At 42.6% G+C, this 10095-nt stretch overlaps 1 non-coding gene across 1 annotated transcript; it reads left to right on the top strand.

Moving 5' to 3' along the window:
* Positions 1 to 1033: 1033 nt before the first annotated feature.
* Positions 1034 to 1140, top strand: LOC143836930 (U6 spliceosomal RNA). Its single transcript, XR_013230843.1, has one exon. It is a non-coding gene; the product is annotated as a U6 spliceosomal RNA (small nuclear RNA).
* The last annotated feature ends 8955 nt before the right edge of the window (positions 1141 to 10095 follow it).

Genomic DNA, 10095 nt, shown 5'->3' with positions numbered 1-10095 from the left:
CCCTCTAGATCATACTTTACCCTGAACACTGTCTTCTTGACATTCTCCCTCTTTCATGGCACAGGGGAACCTATATAAAGAAACTTGGAAGGAATTTGAAAGGCATAAATTAAGGGAGGAGGAGCCTGGAGAAGTCTCATTAGAGCCTCCAAATAAAGAGTTCAAATGGTAGCATTTTCAGCTGTTAGAGATAAAAGTTCCAACACTTTCAATTCTGGCTTTTTGCTACTGCCAGTAATCAAAGGGAGGGCTCTTCCTCAGCCTTTTACTGCTGAAGTAATAGAGATACATTAAACAAAATAAATACACCCAGGATTGAATAGATAATAATTTCACTGAATATCAAAATATCAAAGCACAAGAAAAAGGATGTGTGTGTCTGTGTGAGACTGGACTTTGAACTTCAGTAAAGGTTAGTGTTTCAAGAGGAAAATGCTAAAATGACAATCATTCACTGTCAGTTTAGATCCTGGAGAAGAAAACAAGGTTTGGAGGTGGGAAGATTGGTAATATATTCATCTCCTTTAAGACTCTGCCATTGACAGTCAGCATCTGAGTACAATTTTCCTGTTTCAGCTGAACCAAGGAGCTTATACTGTGGTGAAATTTTAAAACCCTGATTAGAAGCTTACAGCTACTTGGCCCAAATCCAGATATACTGGCATCCCTCTCCTCCTTTTCCCCCTGAAGTGTGCCAAAACTAAGGATTGGAATCCTAACTCCAGAAGAAGATAGACCTTTAAAGGGCAAATGTTGTCCCCAAGTTCAAGAAGGGGGAAAAGGAGGATCCACATAACTACTGACCCATAAGCTTGTCATCTATAGCTGGCCGAATTTTAGAACAAATCATCAAATAGTTGGTCCTTGAGTAGCTAGAGCAGATGGTTGTGATTACCAAGAGTCAGCATGGCTTTTTCAAGAACAAGTCATGTCAAACTAAACTTATCTCTTCTTTGTAGAAAGTTACTACCTTGCTGGATCAGGGAATGTTGTGGATCCTATTATTGTTAGATGGATCAAGAACTGCTTGACAGCGCTCACTTTGGCATCACATATACTAAAATTGGAACGATGCAGAGAAGATTAGCATGGCCCCTGCGCAAGGATGACACGCAAATTCATGAAGTGTTCCATATTTTTTTTTAAAAAAGAACTGCTTGACAGATCACACCTAAAGGGTGCTTGTTAATGGTTCATCATCCTCTTGGAGAGGAGTGACAAGTGAAGTGCCTCAAGGATCTGCCCTAGGCCCTGTGTTGATCAACATATTCATTAATGATTTGGATGAAAGAATAGAGGGTGTGCTTATTAAATCTGCAGATGAAACTAAACTGGGAGGGGTAGCAAACACAGCAGAAGACAGAATTAAGATACAGGATCTTGACAGGCTGGGAAACTGGGCTAAAATGAATAAAATGAATTTCAATAGTAGTAGTAGAAGAAGAGTTGGTTCTTATATGCCACTTTTCTCAAAGTGGCTTACAGTCGTCTTCCCTTTCCTCTCCCAACAACAGACACCCTCTGAAGTGGGTGAGGCTGACAGAGCCCTGATATCACTGCTCGGTCAGAACAGTTTTATCAGTGCCTTGACGAGGCCAAGGTCACCCAGCTGGCTGCATTTGGGGGAGTGCAGAATCTAACCTAGCATGCCAGATTAGAAGTCCACACTGCTAACCACTCACCAAACTGGTGTAGTTCTGCATTTAGGTAGGAAAAATCAGATGCATCATTATAGGATGAGGAAGACCTTTCTTGGCAGAAGTATGTGCAAAAAGGATCTAGGGATCTTAGTAGACCATACACTGAACATGAGTTAGCAGTGTGACTCAGTATCTAATAAGGCAAATGAAATTTGGGGCTGTATCAAAAGAAGGATAGTGTCCAGATCATGCAAAGTGATGGTACCACTTGACTTTGATGTGGTTAAACCTCACTTAGAGTACTGTGTTCAGTTTTGGGCACCACAGTTGAAGAAGGATGTAGACAAACTGGATTTGGGCCAAGTAGCTGTAAGCATTGGTCAAAACACAGCAGTATGACAGCAAAACCCACAACAAGCAGAATCCTTTGTCTAGTTTTACCATTCACCTCTTTCTGCAGGGCAAACTCATAGCCATGCTGCTTCACCACACCAATGTTCAAATGATTGGTAGTCTTGGGGGGGGGGAGAGAATGGGAGGAAAGGATATTGATGGACATTACAATGTCATTTTTGAATGAAACCTGGAAGTGACATCATGATTTTATAGGAATCCCTCCCAAACTCCATGGTAAAACAGTAGAGATTCAAGGTCTTCCTAAAGCAGCATAATGTCACTTTCAGGTAAACCCAGAAGTGACATTGTGACAATGATTGATGTTTCTCTCCCCTCCCCACAGGGTCTTGAGAGTTGAGGGCAGAATCCAGGCAATCCAATCTTTAGCCTTCTACACTTCTTATCTTTCTAGTATTTATCCTTGTGAACAAATGCATTTATTCCTGTGGACGTTTGAACAGAGGTTTAATGATTTTTCCCTTCTGGACAGAAAACAGAAGGGGACAGGGAGTCAGTCAATGGCTTTCCAAGTTCACTTAGCTACCTCTTAAGAAGTACTAACTGGTATAGATAGGAGTAGGTAGGTCCTTTCTCCAAGCGGGAAGAATGAAATACTAGAAAGTCTCCAGAAAATGCTTTTCTGACCTGGCTTAGAATCACAGAGAATCATAGAATCAGAGAATAATAGAGTTGGAAGGGACCTCAAGGGTCATCTAGTCCAACCCCCTGTACTCACAACCCCAATCGCTCATCTACTGTAACCTGCCACCCCTTTGCCTTCACAGAATCAGCCTCTCTGTCAGATGGCTATCTAGCCTCTGTTTAAAAATTTCCAAAGATGGAGAACCCACCACCTCCCGAGGAAGCCTGTCCCACTGAGATACCGCTCTAAGTGTCAGGAACTTCTTCCAGATGTTTAGATGGAATTTCTTTTGAATTAATTTCATCCCATTCGTTCTGGTTTGTCCCTCCGGGGCAAGACAGAACAATTCTGCTCCATCCTCTATATTGCACCCTTTTAAATACTTGAAGATGGTTATCAGATCCCCTTTCAGCTGTCTCTTCTCTAGGCTAAACAGACCAAGCTCCCCCAACCTTTCTTCATACCTGTTGGTCTCCAAACCACTCACCATCTTTGTTGCCCTCCTCTGGACACGTTCTAGTTTGTCAACATCCCTCTTCAATTGGGGTGACCAAAACTGAACACAGTACTCCAAGTGAGGCCGAACCAGAGCAAAGTAAAGCGGTACCATCACCTTCCCTGATCTGGACACGATACTCCGTTTGATAGCCCAGAATCCCATTTGCCTTTTTAGCCACTGAGTCATACTGCTGATTCATGTTCAATGTATGATATACTTAGACTCTAGATCCTTTTGGCACATGTTACTGCCAAGACAAGTCTCCCCCATCTTATATTGGTGTATTTGGTTTTTCCTACCTAAATACAGAACTTTACATTTGTCCCTATTGAACTTCATTTTATTCAGTTTAACCCATTTCTCGAGCCTATCGAGATCCTGTATTCTGCTGCTGCCTTCAGTTGTGTTTGCTACCCCTCCCAGTTTAGTATCATTTGCAAATTCATAATCCCTTATACAAATCATTTATAAATATGTTGAACAACACAGGCCCCAGGATAGATCCTTGGGGTACTACACTTGTCACTCTTTTCCAAGAAGATGCTTAGCCATTAACAAGAACCCTCTGAGTACGATTTGTCAACCAGTTATTGATCCACCTGACAGAATTAGGATCCATACCGCATTTTACCAACTTGTCAACAAAAATATCATGTGGAACCTTATCAAAAGTTTTACTGAAATCCAGATAAACTATGTCCACGGCATTCCCCTGATTCAGCAAGGTAGTCACTTTCTTGAAGAAAGAGATAAGGTTGGTCTGACATGACTTGTTCTTGCAAAACCCATGCTGAGTCTTAGAAATCACAGCTCTCAGTTCCAGCTGCGCAAGGACCAAGTGTTTGATTATTTGTTCCAAAATTTTGCCAGCTACAGATGTCAAGCTGACAGGTCGATAGTTACCCGAATCCTCCTTTTTCCCTTTCTTGAAAATGGGGACAACATTTGTCCGCCTCCAATCATCTGGCACCTCACCCGTTTGACCTAGTTAGTGGGTACAGAAATAGATATGAGTACCTGAGGAACCACCTGACTGAATATACCCCCTCCAAAGGGCATTACACTCAGCCAATATAAACATGGTGGTGATCCCTGGCCCTTGAGAGGTACGTTTGGCCTAAACTGGGGCCAGGAACTTCTCAGTCCTGGCCCTCACCTGGTGGAATGAGCTCCTGGAAGAGCTATGGGTCCTTCAGGGGTTAGTCCAATTTTGAAAGGCCTGTAAGATGGAGCTCTTCCACCAGGCATTTGAGTTTGGTCAGTAATCTAGTAATATCTTCATTGGCCCCCTTCTGCTATAAGATCTCTTTGGAAATAAAAATATGGATTGGCAATTATAGATTGGTCGGCAACTGAATTTTAAAGAAATGCTTATTTGGTTTTATTGCTAATTATTACTGCATTTATTGTTTTAATGTTTTTAACTCTATGTAATTTATGCTGTGCTATTAACCACCCCAAGCAGGCCTTCTGGAGGGCTGGTATACAAATGTAATCATAACATAAATAGATGATTTACAAAATCTCCTTACAGCAAGAAGGAAGTATCTTTGGTGTGGAGTTCATCAGGGCAGAGAAAGATCTTAATTGAGTTCTAGAGTAGTCAGCCACTGACCATGTACTCTTCTGGAAAGCTTAAGGAGACTTCAAGGTACTAGAAACCTTGTAGAGATCTGTAATTTCTTAAATTAAAGGGCCTGTCCTATATTATAATATCTGGTAGGGACAGAGAGAGAGGGACAGAGGAATTACATTTCACTCAATTCTTTTGGAATTCCTTGCTTAATCTGGTGCTGTGCTAAAAGTATGCTTCTGAACAGTTAATAACGTTGGCTGCTGGTAGTGGCTCTCTGTACTACCCAGACCTCCATTGTCTCAGATATCCTTATCCATTGTTCCTCTTAATATTTGTGAAACAGCCCTGGGGTGGAGAGTGTCCTGGCCGTCTGAGATGGAAGCTGGCTGCACCCTATTGGCCCTCCCTCTCTAGCTCCCGCCCTCCTTCCCTGGACACTAGCCACTTTGCTCTCAGATGCCTGAGAGAGACACACAGAGAGCCCTGCCAAACCTCGAACAACCCCTGATTACCTCATATGGCTCCTGCTGTGTGTGTGAGAGAGATCTGCACCTACCGGTGTCCCCTGGGTCCTAGCACCTATTTCATTCCTGGTTGTAATGGGCTTTCTTGCTAGTGCTATTATAAAAGGGAGCTCCAGGACAATAGCATACTTAGGGTATGGCAACCAGGCATAAGCCCTGGGCAGAACAAAGGAAAGTGGTTAGCAGCAGCTGTGGCAGTCCCATGCTGCTGTGGCAGCAGCTGTGGCAGTCAATATAACCCCAAACAGGGGGAAAGAGAGCTGGCTAAGCCCTCAGGTGGCCATGGAAAGGATGGTGAGCCACCAAAAGCACTGGAGCACATTGGCAGTGGAGACAATGGACGTGCCTAGTCACGGGGGGAGGGGGGATGCGGGGGGGGGGAGTCTTCCAGACCTTATTGCTGCCCTTTCCCCAGGAGACAGGCAGACAATGGAGGCTGGCTGAGGGGCAAGATTGGGTCCTAGCACCCTTGGCTTCCCTCTGCCTGGACACCCAGGGAAGAGGCAAGTACTCACCCTCCATGTGAGTGTGTGAGCTAGTATACCTCAACATGGCCTAAAGTCCTTAACAATTCTATCTGGGGGCTGCCTAAGAGTTGTAAACAGGGGTGGTGGCCATTAGAGAGGTGGGCCAATTTATGGACAGGCCTACCTCTGTTGAGGCCCTACCCCCAGGCCTTATGCCAACAGGAAGACTGGCAGTTGGCAACTGCCTAGTCCTCCAGGAGTATTCCAGTCAGTACACTGTCCCTGTGGTGGTCAAGCACTGGGCAGTGGGACACACAGAGGCAAGGCCTTAGAACTTGGAAGGGAAGCTGGGCATCCAAACCCTTTCAGTGGACAATTCTGTGCAGAGGATAAGTGGTAACAGCAAAGTTACTCTAAAGAGAGAGTGACAAGCCTCTCCAGGTATTGGGAAAAACCTTGGAGTGGGCAGAGTAGGATAGGACTTGCAGACTGGAACAGACCCATTTTGGCACAGTCCCTAAATTCAGTGTGGGAGAACCCTATTTACTTCTCAATGCTTTTGTTTTCCATACCTCTCTCTGCCAGCTGTTACCTCAAATCCATCTTTTTTCTTCTTTATGCCAATCTCACAGCTGTTTCCCCACCTCTCTGTATTTTGTCCTTCTCAACCTTCTTTACAGCCTTGTCTTGTCTCAGTGTCCTATATGCCATCACCTTTCCACATTTATATACATGGGCAGCCCTTTGTGTGAGAGCATTTGTGTGTGTGTGGGAATTAATATTACATTGGAAAAAGCTGCAGAACAAGTCCACACAGGAGAAAATTGTTGTTTTTTCCTGTGGAGACTGGAGTGGAAAAAAAATCCATCACTAGTTTTAATAGTGCTATAAAATATCATAATTTACTGAGTAGTCATATTAATAATAGTTCCATACATATCCCTGTATGTGCATGTCCTTCTTTTGGCTGATATAATCTCTTTCATTCACTTTAACATAAACTGTCTTCAAGTTGAGTTTGGCTCATAAGAAGGCAATGACTGGTTTCATACAAGGAACCTGTTTATAGAAAGGTAGAGACATACCTGGTTGTAAAGTCAACAGTTATGACTATAATCTCAGAAGGCCACCAATGCCCTAAGCTCCATGCTGAGGACTTTAAATATCATTTAAGGGTATAAACCACATTTTGAATCAATTTATGAGAAAAGGAGAATAAGGAACACAGTAGTAAATACAGGGCTCTTGATCACACTGGCTTCCATTTTATTTGGGGCTGCTGATTATAGATTAAAGATTGGCTGACAAAATTTGCTTTTTAACAAGGTTCCCCAAAAGTTAAAACAAATAAATTTAAATCTAAAAAAATTGAATTATGAAGTTATAAAGAGTGCTGAGGGTAAGTTTGGTTGCACAATTCTTGTAATGCAAATATATGAAAAGTGGTGTCCTCTTCTCAGTTCACCCGCTGAAAGATTAGCATAATTTTAAAAAATGGGTATGGGGAGGGGTCATTATTGTTAATATAAGTTATCTGTATTGTTTCTGTTCTGTTTTATGTGAACCACCCTGACCCTTTGGGGAGTGCAGTATACAAATATGATAGATAGATAGATAGATAGATAGATAGGTAGGCAGGTAGGTAGGTAGGTAGGTAGAGTTTTCTTCTCTCTTCTGGCAAATTCCTAATTCCTAAAGTTAAAAATGAAATTTGTGAATGTCAACATTCAGTAACCATAAACATACATGTGCAGCAACACAAACACAAAAAGTTTGTAGCTTGGTTCTCTTTCCATATAATAAAATGTGTACCATGGTGGCAGACGACTCACTTCTTAAAACCGGAGCTTGATTGGCCCTGAGTGGGGGATATTCCACCGATTAATAATAAAGGCAGTCTGAGAGATTTGCCCAGCAATTGCTGACGAAACCAGAATGCCTTTTCTTATTAGTAGAACATGCACCACTCAGGGAGCAACTGTTTCCTTCCTGCCTGGAGTTACTGCATTGCCACAGCCAGGCAGAGTAAGGAAATGCGACCAACGCTGCTCTTGGCCTTTTGTTGATCCCTGGGACAGAGCTTCAGGAAGCAACGGGTTCCTTTCCATCTGGAGTTTCTCTGTCACCTCAGCCAGATGGGGTGAGGAAGTGCAGCCAATCCCTCCCCCTTGCTATCACTCTCATTCTCTCTCTGGAGCCTCCAGATGCTTGCTAGTGGCCTGTGCTTGATCCTCAGCTGCAAAGCAGACCCCTCCCTGATCTGCCCGTGGGCCCTCCCTGCTCAGCCTTCAATGGTAGTCCGTGTTTACAGTGTTGTCTGATCTGCGTCCCAGGTCCAGATCAACCTTTACTCTCTCTCTCTCTCTCTCTCTCTCTCTCTCTCTCTCTCTCTCTCTCTCTCTCTCTCTCTCTCTCTCTCTCTCTCTCTCTGCACACATGTGTGGTGGTTTGCTAAATATGGATTTGGAGAGGAAACATGAAATGAGCTAGCAGGCTTTGGTAAGTGGGCCACTGACACAGGAACTAGCTAATGTCAAGGTAAAGTTAAAAACTGCCCTTCCCTTCTTCCTTTATCTTTCCCAGTTGCAAAGGGCGGCATGCCAAGGAATTGGGGCAAATAGCCACAGGTTCACTGGGAAGAAACTCCTTCCCCCTTCTTTGAAGGCACTGTTGCCATGAGGTTAATTCCCATTGTGTGTGAAATATAACTGGCTCTAGGTAGCGATTGGTGTGAAGGGCTGTCCAGAGCCCATTGTCTAGGTAGGACCCAGCCATGCCACTCCTCCCCCACTCAGCCCACAGGCTGCCCTTTGTCACTGCCATCGCTCCTCAATTCCAGACTATAAAGATCAATTCCCCAGGTGAAAATGGCTCCTTTTAGAGAGGGGGGGGGGCAGAGTGGCACAGCTGTGTCCTACCTGGGTGATGGGCTCATACTAACTGCTACCTAGAGCCTGTTTTATTTCACACACAACGGGCTTTAATGCCTGTATAAAGCACAAAACAATACAACATAAAATACGAAAAATCATCTGAAGCCACCATAGATGCCAGATGAGAGGCTGTGGATGAGATGAATTTATTACAGATATCTACAAAGCCAGAATAGATCAATTAACGTTCCCATTAACTTTTTAAAAGGAAGCAGAATACTTTGCCTCATGTCACTATAATTAACCAAACAGGTGATGATCACTCCTAGAGCTAAACATAACATACCGTATTTGCCGGCGTATAAGACGACCGGGCGTATAAGACGACCCCCCAACATTTCCACTCAAAATATAGAGTTTGTTACATTACATTACAGTACTATGGGCCACTATGGGCAGCTATGTCTATCCCAACTGAAGTGCACCCGGCGTATAGGACGACCCCCCCCCCCACTTGGAGGCATGTTTTTCAGGGGGGAAAAGTAGTCTTATACGCCAGCAAATACTATATATGGCATGCTTATTATTGATAGCACTGTGGCATTTCCCCCTTGCAACAACACTTAAATATGCCTCATGACAAATCTGTGAACCTGATTTTAACCATTTTTACTAGTGCTGAGTTTACTGGAATTTACTTTTAAGTAATCATATTTAGATTTGCAACCTATGCAATCTATTCAGAAGTCAACTTCACTAAATTAAATGGGATACATTCTCAAAGAAATACGCATAGGATTGGTTCCTTAGATGATTGAAGTTAAGAGTGAATACTTGCAGTCACATTTTTGGCAACAAATGGGCATTAAACAACTGATAAAAGAACGTTTACAAATCCCAGTTGATAATCTGATTGTGAGAATTCACCCCTCATGCCAAAATCTCATCCATATTTTCTATTGGATACAATGTTCGTTTTTCTACTTGGTTGCCAAAAATGTAATTTTAAATAACGAGTACTTTTTAGTAACCCCAAACCATGTGAAAGAAAATCTTTCTTCTATATATACAGAATGTATTTGGATTTTAATATGGAATTCTTGTTTATGGATACTGAATTTATGGCCATAACAGCACCTCAAACAATAGAAGATGTGGTAATACATATAACTTTAAACAGTGAGAATTCATTATAATGCCTCTTTAAAAGTTGCCTCATGTTGTTGAACTAATCAAATGTTTTATCGTACAACATACAGATTACTTTATTCAATTGTACACATTAGTTTCATTTCTCCAGCCCTTCTTCTTTATTTGGAGTTATGTTCCTTTCCCAGTATATAGCAAAAATTAATCCTGCAGAATTTATGGAATTAAAAAGAATATTGAGTATCCTTGGAAAAGTTGGCTTGAAACTCAACATCAAGAAAACAAAGATCATGGCATCCGGCCCTCTCAATTCCTGGCAAATAGAAGG

Source organism: Paroedura picta, chromosome 4, assembly GCF_049243985.1.
Source record: "Paroedura picta isolate Pp20150507F chromosome 4, Ppicta_v3.0, whole genome shotgun sequence".
Taxonomy (NCBI): Eukaryota; Metazoa; Chordata; class Lepidosauria; order Squamata; family Gekkonidae; genus Paroedura; species Paroedura picta.
Note: the sequence above shows the minus strand (reverse complement) of the source record. Positions and strands in the feature narration are given on the sequence as shown.